Raw genomic sequence first — 16271 nt, 5'->3', positions numbered from 1 at the left:
CAGGATTCACGATCACCTCACCCACTGGCACAACATCACGTCAGACAGGTGGGTTTTGCAGATAGCCCAGAGGGGCTATTCCCTCCCCTTCAAGGCTACCCCACCATCCATGCCACCAACACGTCATCGCATGTCGGAGAATCATTTGGCCCTTCTCCGTCAGGAAGTTACAGAGAACTCCAATAGCTTCAGCCATCAGCCCACCTGTGTCCAAAACGTTAACATTCACTAATGTTGAATTAAGGCGGCCTACCCAGTGTCAGAACATCTGCTGGCAGAAGGGCACTCACAACAGGAAGTCTGGTATCTCAGTCTTCAAGAACCAGCAGGAGAGCACATGGGGACAGGAGGGAATGCAGCAGTTCTTCTCTGCATGGTCCATGCTGGACTAGCCTAGCGGTCATTGGGTGTTTTCCCGGGAGGCTGGAAGGGTGTGGTGCGCTTCTTCTTTTTTTTTTTAAAGCACGTGGGGCTGCATTCGTTACTGGGGGGGGGGGGGGGGCGGGGCGGGGCGGTTTTGTAGCGATGCTGCAATATCGGCCACCAGTAACCAAAGCAGCAGTGCCCACTTACGCAGTCCCCCCTTCTTTTTGTTGCCCTTAAATATAGCGCTTCTGTTTTTCATTATAATAGCAGTGCTATTATATAAAAAAATTAATACAATATTTGTATCGAACTGTTATGCCTATTGTAATGAACAGCTGTGATGTAACTGACTGTTATCGAATTTCTACCTGTAATGCTGAGCCTTTTCTTGTTTTTTGTTAAATAAAAGGTTTTTAAAAAAAATACAATAAAGGAAACTCGCCATTAGAATAAACCACTTATCTCGCTCATTTTATGAGGATGTCGTGGTTCTCCTGAGGCGAAATGGGGCACTTTTCAAATTCTTTAGTTGTCATAGCCAGGTTGCTATAGCAACAACAAATGAATACATCATAAACACCTGAACTATGACATCAGAGGAAGCCCTGTTTGAAAACCAGCCACAAGGCGTCCAACAGCACAGTACAGCCTGGTCCTGCGTTTTGAGAGGATGTTATTGGCGCCGCTTAACGCTACTGCAGTCATGTTACTGGGCTAGTACCGGCGCTTCTTTACAGGAGAAAGGTACTGTCCGATGGCAAGTATCTGTGTTTAACTCAGCGGCTCGCATAACATCCGAGTATGTTATCTAGTGACTGAGGCTGGTGGTGGTTTTATATCCAAAAGACGTGGGCAGAGTACAATCTTCTCTAGGGCGAATAGTGCCCTTCTGTTTTCGAACGGGGTTCTTTTAAGATCCGGTTAGTAGAGTAAGCTCACAGGCAAGTTTTAGTAGTGCAGTGATAAGTATCGCGTCTAATAAAATTGGTTTTGAAGAGTACTATAGAGTTACTAAAATGTGCTGGGTGGAAATCTTGACTGATTGTTAAACATGTTTAACAGTTCTTAGGTTTCCATGTTAAGGTACAGCGCTGGGCATGCAGGCAGAGTTTTCTGAATTTCACACATGGTTACTGATGGTCTACTACTGCACACTATTTATTACATAAGTATGCCTCACATCCGCCACCTATGAGCTGTCTCCAAGGTTTATCCATCACTGAACCCCTTGAATTTCTCTGATCCGCCAGACTCTACACAGGGTATGGGGCAGATACAATAACTTAGTAATAGTAACAGGGCCAGCAAAGCAAATTATTTTTTTTTTTGGTCTTCTGATCTTGTCTAAAAATAGAACCACAGGCCCTGCTATTTATTAAGGGGTCCAACCAAACATGGAAGTTTAAATCGCCTCACATTGCTGGAAAGGAATAGCAGAAGTGCAGGAAGTCGCTTTATCGAATTAGCTTTCTTTCTATGCCAGCTTTCTTCTCTTCAAAGTACTATAATCTGGTCCTGTTCCTTCAGCACAAAAGAGGTGCATATATTTACCTCATGACAGTACTTTAACATTTAAAGCACAGCTGCTACCGTTGCTGAATTTCAAAACCTGATTCGAGAAGAAAGGACTAACTTTTAATCCCCAGAATCTTTCACAAGCCAGAAATCTATGTATGTGTGCAGTATTTCTATAGCCAAAACCTAGCAAAAAGGCAGCGGAGGGTTGTATGACGTTATAACGCATACTTTTACAAAGCATGCCTTTACAACACATTTTTCACATCGCAACATCCTTTACAACGCATTCCATTACATCGCATGACACGATATTGCATTTTAAGAAACTACCTTTACAACGCATTCCATTACATCGCATACTACCTTTACAACGCATACCATTACATTGCATTTAAGGTAAGTATTGGATAGTATGGGGTAAAAATTACTATTCTAACTCCAGGTGGTGCAACAGTAGGGTAAGTGTTGGATAGTGTAGGGGTAATAATTACTATTCTAACTCCAGGGGGTGCAACAGTAGGGTAAGTGTTGGATAGTGTAGGGGTAATAATTACTATTCTAACTCCAGGGGGTGCAACAGTAGGGTAAGTGTTGGATAGTGTAAGGGTACTATGCGTTGTAATGGTATGCGTTGTAATGAATGCTTTGTATTGACATGCGTGGTAATGGTATGCGTTGTAGTGTCATGCGATGTAATGGTTGCGTTGTAATGGCATGCGATGTCAGTGATGTTGCGATGTGATGACTGCGTTGTAATGGCCATGCGATGTAAAAGTTGCATTGTAAAGGTTGTTTCCCGCAGCGGAGTGCTGAACCAGGCCAGCACCGTTCTTGTTCAGTAGCAAAGCAATTGGCTCAGGTTTGAATATACTCACAGATGTGTTGTTGGGCTCTGAAGAAGGGCTTGGTGCGAAGGGGCAGGAATATGTATTATTGATCATGAAAAAGTAAGGAAAATGCCGAACAATGCAGATTAATGCAGTCTCTGATCAAGTGGACTCATTTCCCCTGTATAACGCACTCAAGAAGTTTGGAACTAAACAAATATTCTCTCAGGCTGTTACTTAAATTGAAAGTTGGCCATGCTGCAGCAGTTCACTGGAGATCTAGGTTCTGGAAGAGCAAGGAAGTCTCTTTTAGCTCACTCTTTGGGGTGAGACAGGGTCACTTCTAGCACAAGGCCTCTTCAATTTGTATATTAGTGGGTTTTACTGGCTTTCTTAGGGGATGGGGTGGATATATTGCACGGAGTTGCCAGATTCAACTGCATCTGTGGAATGATGCAGCACTCTTAGTATGCACTAGGTATTCGCAAATATTTTTTTAAAGATTTTTGTATACTTATTACTATTTGCACTTGTTAGAAAAGTGAATATTTTTACAACATACAAAACAATACAACTATCTATAACTAACACTGCCATGTTTTGCTTTGAAATTTCAAAATGTATATTCCTTTGATACAATTTCAAATCTAGACCATATTATCTTAATTTATTTCACCTGTCTGTTCCTCATAGTATATAAGGATTCATATATACAAATTCTAATCATTTCATACCACCATTCCCTGACTTGGGGACGATGTGCAGAATTTGTATTGAATTAAGTCCCGCCTGTAGTAGCATGTCCCGGGTAGCCCAACAAACTGATTACCTGGGAAGGAGGGGGGGTGGGCTCTGCAGCGGTTTGTAGACATGAGCACATTCCTACACATTTAACACCACTAAAGCAGTGATTGAGGGTTATGCCCGAAGCACATGGTCCCAATCACCTATTTTCTCATTTTGACATTTTGGGTATTTATCTGAAATATGGTTATTGGCATTTGGCATTGAACTGTATCCTATTCAGAATAGCTAGATATATTCAACATGCTTAGCTTCAACACATGTTGAGCTTTATGTCGATTCCAGTGTCTACACATAAGACAATATAAAATTGTTAAAAACCATGAATTCACGATAGATTAGCCAAAATTGCTTAAAATCAAGGTTTACCATAAGAGTATTTCTTTAAAATGGGGATCCTATTACCTGTTGCATAAATAAGTAAAAAAAAAAACATTATAAGAATCATCATTAAAACATCATTGATTTTCGCAAGTGTAGTGCACTTTTCAAAAAGGAGCCAACTGTAAAGCACGCCTCGTTTTCTTCTAACTGTCTTAAAAACATCAGCGCCACTCTACATTTACTTACCTTTTTTCCCGTAGCAGATGCAATAAATAACGTCTAGTAAGGGGAAGATAATACTTGCAAAAAAAGACCAAATGTAGGGTGGTCTGAGGGGACTGTCCATCGCATGGGCAGAAGCTCTCGCTAAGTCCATGAATGCCAGCTGCATAGAACTGCCCTATGCATATTTATATTTGGACACAAGAAGATGTAGATTTAAGCACTGATCTGTGGTGCCAAAGCCCTTCCTGAACCCATATTGTGTGGGAGAGAGAATATTTCAGTTATCATCCGAAGCAGACGGTCCAGAATGACTCTCCCAGTTATTTTTGTGGTGAGTTGAGAAGTGAAATTGGGCGTAAACATTTTGGGTCATGAACATTTCCCTTCTTGAAGATTGGTACAATTATACACGCATGCCAGGAAGGCGGAACCCCTACTTTACAAGCAGAGTGAATATGGTTAGTAAGCAGTGGGGACCAAAAACCGGGGTTTTCCAGAAAAATATCGATAGGGCCCGTGAGCCTTCTTAGAGGAGCTATTATGGATAGCTTTGGAGACTTCCTCTATGGAGAAGTATATATTCAGAGGTGAAGGGAAATCTACCAACCCACTCTCAGGACTTGAAGCACTGGAGTGGTACAAAATAAGCACTCACTTTGTAAGGTAAAACCTATTCGTACAGCCTTCCAGAAAGCCTGTGGATCTTTATTTTGGCAGGCAGCTACAAGAGATTCCCCTTTCTCATCTTTAAGCTCGGTCTTCCTTTTTATAACCTCCAAAGTGTAGGCTTTCCTACACACAATGATTGCACACTGGTTCCTAGGGGTTTATTTTAATTCCTTACGTGACCTGTCATTGGCCGCTCTACAGTCTTTATCAAACCTTGACTTGTTATGTGTTGCATTTCTCTGTATGGGCGTAGTCAGCATATCTTTTATGCAGGAAGTTAGTTCTATAAAGCTGCTTAGAACGGCATTGGGGCCAGCAGTCTCCGAGGAACAGCAGAGCACCAAACCCTCACACCCATTGGAGACCTGGTTCATTATTAGTTTCATATCTGTACATTTCCAAAGCAGTCTACACCCTGCATCTTTCATGGTCAATACCAGACGCGTTTCCCCAGTAGACCCCAGGACCTCTGCAAGTATTGTAAATCTGGAGGACTAATGGATTATGGTCGCTATATATGGTGGCAAGGACCCTCCCTCCCCCGGATAAACAGGTGCAGGTTCTGGGAAACCAACACATAAACAATAATCTAACCACCAGACCTACCAATATATGATGGGGAGGTTGTAGACAAGCCAGTTGAGAAAGCACTCTCTAAGTCATGAGTTACCAAAAAGGTGTACAGAAACCGGCCCCTTGAGTCCATGTCAACCCTAGGCAACTTCATCTGAGGAGAGATCAAAAGTTAGCTGTAAGAGAGCTGGCATAGCGCCCACTTTAGCATTGAAGTCACCAGCCAGAAGTAGGTTGAAAAACCCTCCCTGATATAATTCCTTCTCAGCTAATGCTCCTATCAAAGAAAGCAATTCCTGGAACTTCTGGTTTTCCCCAATTGAGAAATCATTGTTATAAAAATGTACCATGAGTATCGCGAATGTATGAGCCCCCCTCCTCTAGTCAAAGACCTGCACAGATTACATCTCCATCAGGATTGCCAGTATTTTACAACCATCATCCACTTCAAACCAGACTGCCAAGCCCCCCTTTGCTTGGCCCACAGGGGACTGGGTTGCAGGGAGGTTGTGCATGAGTGTCCCAGATTTCCAGGGTTGGGAGGGTAAACGTAGACATTGAGGATCTTATAATCATAGGTGCGGTGGCCCACCAGTGGCACAGTCACACTCTCAATTAGACTGTCAATCATTGTTTTCCATGCCAGAAATCTGTTCCCAGCCATTGGATGCTCTGCAGTTTGCAACATATTAGGAGGATGGGTAAAAGCTTGGATTCCATTATACACAAGGTTAATGGGGACTAGGTGTTTCTAAAAGAAACCCTGACGCAGACTTTTTAATAAACTGGATTTAACAGTATCAGCCCTGGTTTGTGCCAGAATTTCCCCTGCAATCAAAGGTCTTCAAAAATGAATGATTATGTAGGATCCAGGAAGTTGTCTAGCGAAAGGTCTTATGCCCTCCTCAACTCGAAGCAAAAGGAAGGTCTCTTTGTACAAATCCCAGTAGCATCTCACCTTGGTGTTCAGCCAGTGTGAGACCTTGTTTTTAATTCCATTGTCGACTCAGTTACACCTGCAGGCAAACCTGGCACATTGGCTAAAATAGCTACCTATGGCCAAGAGGCTGGGGGTAGGGTTAATCACAGGAAGAGGATCTGAACTGGCTTGCCTCGCGTCTAGTTGATTGCTATTTTGTGGCGAGGGAGGAGAATACTTAAGCCCCCGATATTGGGGTCTGGGGCAGCTCCTGTGGTTGCATCAAATCTCTGGATACTGTTGTTGCCCCTTTAGCATGTTTTGTGTGGCATTTACTGTTTAAATTGGCCCTCCATCTGCTCCTGCGGAGGGTTTCTGGGGCCTACAGGAGTCCTCTTAATGTTGTCAGTCAAACCTTTCAAGCTAGACTCAATGGCGTGGAGCCAGCTTCGAATCAAGCAAGTTGCTGAGACGTCCACATCTACTATCCCAAAGGGAAAAATCCGGCATTGGGGGACTGGGCGATGTACATTGCTTTTACGCAGCCAAAAAGGGTTTCGGGTTCTTCAGCTTGGATTTCAATAACCTTTTCCATAGTTTGGCCACAGAGTCAGGTGAAAGTACGACTGATGCATCACTATTTAGGCTCTTCCCTTCAATCGTACCATCACCAGTACTACTATCATCGCCAATCCCTTCAGGATGAGTTGTCACACTAGGATAGTCATCAGCCAGGGCGTCACTGTGGGAGTCAGCAGGGTGGAGCCACATAGGTAGTGAGGGTGGAACAATGTCCCCGGCTGTAAGGGAAAGCCGCCATTCAGCCAACTTGATCTCATTTGAAATTACATCAACGGTCCTCATCAAAGAATTATCAATTGTTGTACGAGGTTGGACTGGCAGGCCAGTAATAACCACTGAATGACCTTCCTTTTCCCCATTATGATCAGAAGAATCGCAGATTTTTTTAAAAAGAAGATATGTCACACAGTACCTTCAGGATCAAGGAGGACTTCAAAGTGAAGAAACAACTGCAGAGGAGCAAAAGGCCAAGAGGGGTGGTTAGCCTAGCGTTATTCGGGCAATGATGGGCTAAGACAAGCCCGTCTTGGTGGCCAGCGCGCATCCTGCGCCCACAGGTCTCAGCGGTGGGTTCAAGGAACAAGCCCCTCCTCCAGGCTCCCTGGGGCAAAGTGACTCCAGACCTTGCAGTCCTCGCTGACCACCAGCAACCAGGCTCCTGCTATAGCGTCCTGCGCCAGAGGGTTTCTGCCACTGATTTCAAGGGGCAAGCTGGTCCTCCAGGCTCCCTGAGGCGAAGTGGCTCCTGGACCTTGCGGTCTTCGCTGAGCCACCAGCAACCAGGCTCCTGCAATAGCGTCCCTAGTTGGCAGTCTGTAATGAGAACTTTCGCAGATTATGCCATATTGGGGCCATATTTGACCCAAGCTAAAACCCAGGGTTGGAAGATAAACTGAAAGACTGCGGCACAATCTGATAGTTTGAGCTCTGAGGGTATAGTCTGGTATTTTAGTGTACAGTACAGAAACGGTTTTATTTTTGATTTCCTTACAAACAATATTTTATCCTGTTAGTTTTGGTTGCTTTGGAAAGGAAATTGGATGAGGGGATTTGTTGTGATACTCGATTTCTTAAATCTCACTGCTAAGGAGATATTTCATACTAAACTGTGGTTTTCCCCTGCCCAGATGAAACTGGTAATTACGCTATCTACTTTTGAGAACAAATGAGATTGTAAATAATAAGGTAGAGTGTTAAACAGAAATGGAAACAGTGGGAGAATTGGCATTTGTATGGCTGCAACATGTCCGAGAAAGGGATTGGGGAGAGCTTTCCATTGCTAGAAAAGGTCAGCGGTCCTTGCAAACATTGATTGATGTCTGTGTGATCTACACTTTTGGCCAAAAGCTCAAAGTCAATATTGGTTGTTGCCATATGTTCACTGTGGGAACTCCAGGCTTTCATTCCTCATAGATGGCAAAAAAAAGATCGACGTGCATCCTTTTTGGCATTATCTTTCCCTTCTTCTTTCCTAATCTGGAACTTGGGTGCATAAATAGAACTTGGGTGCATAAATAGAACTTGGGTGCATGAATAGAGAAAGCAGTTAGCCAATGGTCCAATTTAATGGAGCAGCAATGAGGACCATGCAAAAGACAGGAGGGCAAACTATCAAATTGTCACTGAAATGTATAATGTCAAATCTAAAGACTCTGAGTCTCTACAGGAATAGCATCTGAGACCACTCGAGGGCTCACCTAGTCATAAAAGAGGAAACAAAATATCTGAAGCATCTCCAGCCTGAGTTGCTCCATATGGAACTTGGCTGAACAAGAATGCAAAAACATGTGACTTGAATCGCCTTCCTCCTTTGTTTGGTACCTGATCCTCTCTAAACCAAAAGTAACCTTGCACAGTTAAATAACAAAAGATGTCATAGCCAGTTGTTCAGAGGCAAGAATGTTGGTCACTTAAAATGTATTGAAGTAGAACTGCCCATGCCCATGTGAATGCCCCTGTATGACTAGTTTAATTTCCCCATAAATTTCCCTAAAGTATTTAAGAAAGACCGAGACTTAGCCTCAGCTGAAAATGAGCAGTATGTAAAAATATTAAGGCTGATCTACTATTTAAGGTGCATTTAAGAATTTGCTTCAGGTAATTGAGATAAAAACTGATAGTTGGGCCCCTTGGTGCCTTGAACTATTCGTAGTATCATTTAGGGTGGAGAAAAAAAACCAGAATAACTTATCATCCTAAGAAACAAATCTGCATTCCTATTCACTTGGATTAAATGCACAGATTCCTTTATTTTTATTTAATTTGTCATTTTTGTTAAGCGCAAACCAGACCAAACCGGCATCTGAGTGCCTTATATAGAACTGGTGAAGAATTAAAGCATAACCCCTGTATAAAAATAAAATTATTAAAGGCAAAAACATTTTACTGCACATATTAGATTGATAGCCTATGGAGCAAAGAAGATGAGTAATAGAAAACGGAGGAAAATTGCTAAATTAAATACAGCATATGCATTTGGTGGTAAACGAGAGGAACAGAAAATGCAGTTTACAAAGAAATTATTTATAATATAAAAATGCTTTAGGAGAATAACATTAATGGCCAACTGAGAGGGAGAACAGCAAGTAATATTAGAGAAAACAAAACAGAACAAGGTGGAGAGTGGCTTTATGAGACTATAGCAAAGAAGACATCTATAAAAGAGAATACTAGCATAAATTGATTAGGATTAGGCCAAAAGTAATGTACAGAAATGTATGATCTTACAGTGCGTCTTTGAGACCAGTGCGTCTATCTGGCATGAGAGGGCGTAGGAACAAAAGAGAAAGTGAGCACACAACAGAAGAAGAACACCTAAAGAAAATACAGGAGAGTTAAAAAAAAATAAGTATTTATTTATTAGCAGTGGTATGCAGCACGGACAAGACCCAAAGAGTGGCAGTGAACTTAAAACAACAAATGGGAAATTTTGTAAAATATCCAATAAAAGTTATAATGTAGAATATAATACACTACCCAATATAGTATATAACCCCATACTATAGTAAAATGTGTAAGACAGATGAACCATATTTATTACAAAAAAAGAATAAAGGATGCTGGGTGAATAGTATACAGTGTGATCAAAAACATATTTAGATTGAGGGACCATGCTGAACGGACTTTTAGATTGAGGGACCATAGAACCATAGAACGAACGACCTTCACATTTGAAAGAGTTGCCGATAGAGCAGGGTTTTTAGGTTTTTAGAGGCATCCTTGGATGTGACTGTCTTAATGTTTGGTGGGTTGGAGTTTCACACCCTCGTGTGCCTCAAGACCGGAATCGCTTTTTTGTCTTCCAAAATCCTGGTGTTTCAAGGAGAAGGTTGTTTCTGGTCTAGTGTATATACTGACTGCCAAAGTTGATCGTTTGTGGGCTAGTTAATCAAGGGTTCCCGAGAACATTACTTTATGTGTGACGCAAGGTAGTTTAAAAATAATCCTCACTTCTATAGGGAGCAACTTCAAGGATATCAAAATAGGTGAAATGTCTTTGGCCTGTGGCTGGCTTAACTGCTGGAGGAAGGATTTCTTTAAGTAATGCACTTCGTGCAATTTGGAACTTCCAATGAGTTGAGAGTTTCCATATTCCAGTCTAGACGAAGGTTTGGGCAACTTGTTTAAAATCTGGATCCAGGATCAAAAGTTTGATTCTGTGAGGATGTCTGAGTTGAAATTGTACCCTTGTTGCCATTGCATTGATTTAAGCATGTAGGTCAATGTTTTTGTCCAAGTAGAGGCCAAGTGATATGGCTGACTCCGAGACTGATGGGTCAGTGATTAATATCGTGAGTTGAAGCATGGTTAAATGGGAACAGGGCAGTTAGTGAAGGATAAAAGGAGGACGTCTGTTTTGAGTGGGTTAAGCTGTAGCTGGTGATATGACCATGAATATCTTCAAGAACTCTGCCACTCTTATCTTTAGGGGAATACATTTTCAGATAGAGCTTAGGTATCATATGCGTAAAAGCAGTATTAGCTTTTAAAGCTACCAAGAATGGAAGCTCTATGTGAAGATTAAAGAGGATAGCTGAGAGAATACATTAACACGGGTTAGAGAGGAGGGAAAGTTGACATTTTTAAGTATCATTTGAACCTAAAGATTATTGTGCAAGTTAGGCATATTCTCTCTTTGATGATTTTCAGGACAGTGGTATGGTTCACAGTGTTTAAGTCAGCTGATAATTATTGGATGCTGGAGTCACCTTTGTTTAAGATTCAGAGTGTCATTAACTAATTGTATTGCTACAGTCTTAGAGCTGCAACTTGATATAAAGCTTGCCAGATGAGTTTAATCATGTACAACATTTTCCTCATTGTACCACTTGAGTAACGTCTACAAGTCTCTCATTAAGACTTTAAACAGGAAGGCCAGATTGGAGATTAGGTAAAGGTCCATGAAATGCCTGGTCGGCTACAGATTGTTTTGAAAATAAAAGCTACAACAGGCATATTTGAAGCATACCAGGACTAATGCTTGGGACTAGGGGTAGTGCTGAAACCAGTTTGGGAGTCAAAGGAGAAACATGGGGTCACTGGGCTACAATTGTGGGGATGTGGTCTATTTATCTGGGATGTCCTGGGCTGACCTGCTGTGGGATCCAAAACCAGAGCACCAAGTACACCCTGTTTGCACTTTACTCTCATTGTACTGAGGTGATGAGCAGTCCAAGGCTCACTCAAGGAGGCGGTGTGGGATTAGAGACTCAGAAGTCAGTAAATCACAAACTAACTCTTAATAAATCAACTGTGCAGCCTGTGCTTTATACTGAATATAAAATGTTATTTTTTCAAAACACAATAACATACAAATAAACCTGCTACAGGATTGGCCACATGCTAACAACTGCATATCTAGATGTTCAGTTTCTGTCTATAGATGTGACACAAAGACATGCGCTTGATTTCTCTTATACCAGTTGTTAGATTTGGGGGTCTCTAGTTGGCAGAGGTAGGTACCTTTGACCAAATAGGAATCCTTGTGTCTAGTCAGGGTAAGGGCGTACACTCCTAAAATAACCCCTGCTCACCCCCTTGGTAGCTTGGCACGAGCAGGCAGGCTTATCTCAGAGGCAGTGTGTAGAGCATTTGTGAACACATACAGTAACCCAGTGATAACATTACAGATAGACACCACACAAGTTGTAGTATAAATAGACTTCACACAAGACCACAAACTACAAAAATCCACAATACTGTACTTTAAAAATGGTAGAAATAGCTTAGTTCTCTTTAGATGGTAAATGTGACACTTTATACTCAATGTACCTTTGGATGCATAACGCTATACAACAAAAGTGTTGCAGTGAAGGTGATGCGTCCGTTCCTTACACTCAAGAACGGTAATGCGTCGGTTCCCTACTGCTGCGCAGGGAACGGTGATGCGTCGGTTTCTTACTGCGCTTCCGTGGCGATGCGACCCGCAACGCCGTGATGAGATGAAGATCCAGTGCAATGAAACAAAATGACGTCTTCTTCTTGATGCGACAACGATGCGGGCACGCCTGATGGCCTTGCAGCAACTCAGTGAATCATCTGAGCCGCAACAGGCCTTGTGACACGCTTCACCGGTGATGCGACGTTGTCTGCAGGGATGCCGACACTCTTCTCCGGGGATGCGAGGCACTTCGGCGATACGATGCGACAGCAGCAGCGGTGACACCCTTCTTCAGTGATGCGACGACAGCGGCTGCAGCGGCGACATGCTTCTCCGGTTATGCGACAGCATCTGCTGCGACGGCGACACTCTGCTCCAGCGATTCAAGGCGCTTCTGCGATGCGATGCGATGCGACAGCAGCAGCGGCGATACCCTTCTTCAGTGATGTGAGGACAGTGGATGATGCGGCGTCACGCTTTTCCGTGAGTCGCGCTTCCAGCTCCTTGCGACACACAGTCCCTCAGAAGGCCCAGCACAACAGCAGCCACTTCAAATTTCCAGCTAGGGAACTCAGGGGAGCTGGTTGGTGAAGTCTGTTATCCCCGAGACTTTAGCAGGAGGAAAGCTCAATTTACAAGCCCTTGGAGATCCTGTACAAGTTGATGAAAGTAGCACGCAGTTCCTTTCTCCTTTCTTTGGCAGTCAGGCAACCACTACAGGCCAATCCCCCAAATAGCACTCAGCTTAGGGATAGTCTCCTCCTTCAGTTTCTCTCTGGTTCCTCTCCTCAGCAAAGGTTCTTCTTGTTTCCCAAAAGTGATCTAACGTTCTGGGGTCTGGTTCTCCTCTTTTACACACCAAAATCCTTTGTCTATGAATGAAGAGAGTGTCTGTACCTAGTCCAAACCAGTTCTGGTCAGTCCTGGAGCGCTTTGTTGACAAGACTCCTTCTTTACTTTGACAGTGTGGGCCAGGGACATCAGGCGCACTACAGGAGGTGGTGCCAGCATTGTGGAAGGCATGCACAGCCCTATTCAGGTCCCAGGTGCAACTCCTTCCACCACACCACATGCAGATAGCTCTATTCATCCATGTGCTGACTCACTCTGTCTCCTGGAATCCCCCAGCCCCTGTCACTCAAACTTCGGACAAGGAATACACAACCTAGCAGAGGTAGGCTTGGATGGTTAGGCAAGAAAATACCTACTTTCTAAAAGTAGTATTTCCAAACACAGAATGTTAAAACCTACTTCACAGAAAGATGTATTTTATCATTCTGAGTCCAGGCATACTAAACTCGAATTTCTACCTAGTTCCCTGAGGCAGTTAGGATTATAAGATGTTATAATCAAACTGCCCATTCTGGCCTATGGGGAACAGTGGCCTTGCAATAATGAAAAACGAAAATGGCTGTAAGTCACTATTAAGACATGCCACACACATCAGGGTAGGTCCTACCTTTTACCTACAATGCACCCTGCCCTTAGGCCTACCATAGGGTGACTAATATGCAGAAAAGGGAAGGTTTAGGGACTGGCAAGTGGGTGCACTTGCCCAGTCAACATGGCAGTACCAGACTGCACACAGGCTCTGCAATGGCAGACCTGGGACAGACTTTAGAGGCTGCTCCGGTGGGTGGCACAATCAGTGCTGCAAGCCCACCATCAGCATTTGATTTACAAGCCCTGGGCACACACAGTGCACTGTACTAGGGTCTGACAGTAAATCAAATAAGCCAATCATGGAGTTTACTTATCCATACATCCATTTACAATAGGGAGAACATATGCACTTTAGCACTGATCAGCAGTGGTAAAGAGCCCAGAGTCATAAAACCAACAAAAACAGTTCAGACAAAATACAGGAGGAAGGCAAAAAGTTCAGGGATGACCCTGAAAAAGGGCCAAGTCCAACACCAGTAGTGCCCTAATCACTATTAGGAAGAGCGAGCAGCAGATCAGCATGTGCACATTGAAAGTTTCAAGCCGCTACAGGTCACAGCAGGATCTTTTATCTAAAATGCTGTGCACATGACTCAGTTCGAGGGAGCACGCTACTACTGTTGCTTCTGTGCCTATGCAGTCCAACCTTCTTCCAGACACCTTTGTGGTCTCACAGAGCAGTTGAAGTCCCAATAGCAGCAGTCACAAGCATGGTCGGACTGGGACAGAAAATAGTCAGGGGCATAAAAATAAGAGTGGCCCCATTAGTGAATCAGATAACTAAAAAAAGTGTCCCATGTTAGCAAATTGGAGCAGTTATTAAGTTGTAAATACTCGCTGTAAAAGCGTTTTGCACGGTATGAAAGACTTCATGGATTTGTGTTTGCTACAAATAATGTTTGTGTTAATATCAGGGAAATCAAAAGTATAAACCAGCCCTCCAGACTATAAAACAGTCCTAAAAACAGCCACAAAACCAATCCAAACACTGACCTGTCAGAACAGGCCTTAGGGCACTGTCTAATTGCCCTATAGGCCAGTCCAACCCTGGTCACATACCCAAACAACCCCCAGAATCTCAAATGAGATGAGCGCCCACTCCAGGTGTCAGTTGGCAAGGGGGGAGCAGCTTCGCAAGGAGGTTAAGCTGGAGTCTGATGGGGGGGGGGGGGGGGGGGGGGACGACTAGAGCTGTCTATAGAGCCTGCGGTCTAGGATCAACAAGCTTTGCTGTTTATAAATGGAGCCAAGGTCAAGGGTACACAGAAACTCTTTTTACAGATGGGTGCTTCTGAAAGGACTGCAGGATTGGTCAGTCACATGTAATGCCCGGTGCCAGACATGTGGCTTTCTCTTTCCCAGCTTTGGTAGCCTTTTCAAGGCTTTGACCTATTCTTTTTTATATATGGCATGGAGAGCTCTCAGCGGGAGTACTGGATTTTAAATCTGGCTATTCACTGCTATGATATTAATGGGGGGTTGTTTTGCACTGTTGCTATGTTATTTAGGTATTCAAGAACAAGCTAATAAGACTCTTTACGAGCTCGTGAGCACCACCTCTCTGCTCCAATGGACAGCAGAGTGCACGGTTATATATATGGAGAAGAGAAGACAAAGAGGGTCGTTGGGGTGGGAGGCAGGAAACCAGGCATTATTTTAATACATTTCGGGCAGGGAGTGTAGATTAAGGTGAGAGGGGTGCAATTGGGTGAAAGGACACCAGTTGTTTTCAATGTAGGCACACAGGAAGGGTAAATACAGATGGTGATCGGTGTATGTGACAGGTCGACAGTTTTTATTTTTAAATAACTGTACAGGAAGCAATGGAATTGGAATAAGAGTGTTTTGTGCCCGGGTGGCAGGAGACCTGGTGCATTGTATTTATATTATGGGTTTGGGTGGGAGGATAATGTTAAGAATGGTGGAAGAGTGTGGTGGATGCCGTGTTACTTTTTTATATTTGTGTGGTGTTGGTGGTGTTAGTGATGGCCATAGGGCCGTTGATAGCAGGAAACTAGGTTTAATAAGAGCAAGGCTGGTGCTGGTGAGGCCATGTTATGTATAGTCTGCCCATGACTCCTTATCTACATAGCTGATGCTGCAATTGGAGATGAAATGGAGGGGCCGTAGACAAAGTCAAATTAACAGGAATTTTCAAAGCCAATAGAGGTTGCCTAGCAGCTTTGCCAATGTTATTTGCTGATGATGTTTAACACTGGCACAAAAAAAGAAAGAATAACGAAGCATGATGTTTTTAACATGTGCATTCATCATAATGCATGCATTCATATGCTTCATGATTTTAGCCGGCGACATGATGGGTGCGGGTGCATGTACATGCATCACAACGCATGTGTTTCTACGTAATGATGTGTGCCATTTTGCTCAATTTTTCTTTTTTTTTACTGCTCTAAGATAGTTGAAGCCAATCTTAGAGCGGTAAATAAAATAAAAAACCAACATTAAAATGTACAAAAGAGCATCGGGAACAGCAACTGTCAGACTGGAAATGGAAGCTGCTGGGACATACAAAGATATCAAATATAACTTCTGCATGGTTTTATTTTCTAAAGACTGCCAAGAGAGAGGTGGGAGAGCAGCAACAAGAATAGGGGTAGCAACGGGAAATGGGAGGTGGGAG

Source organism: Lissotriton helveticus, chromosome 1_1 (assembly GCF_964261635.1).
Source record: "Lissotriton helveticus chromosome 1_1, aLisHel1.1, whole genome shotgun sequence".
NCBI classification, from domain to species: domain Eukaryota; kingdom Metazoa; phylum Chordata; class Amphibia; order Caudata; family Salamandridae; genus Lissotriton; species Lissotriton helveticus.
Note: the sequence above shows the minus strand (reverse complement) of the source record.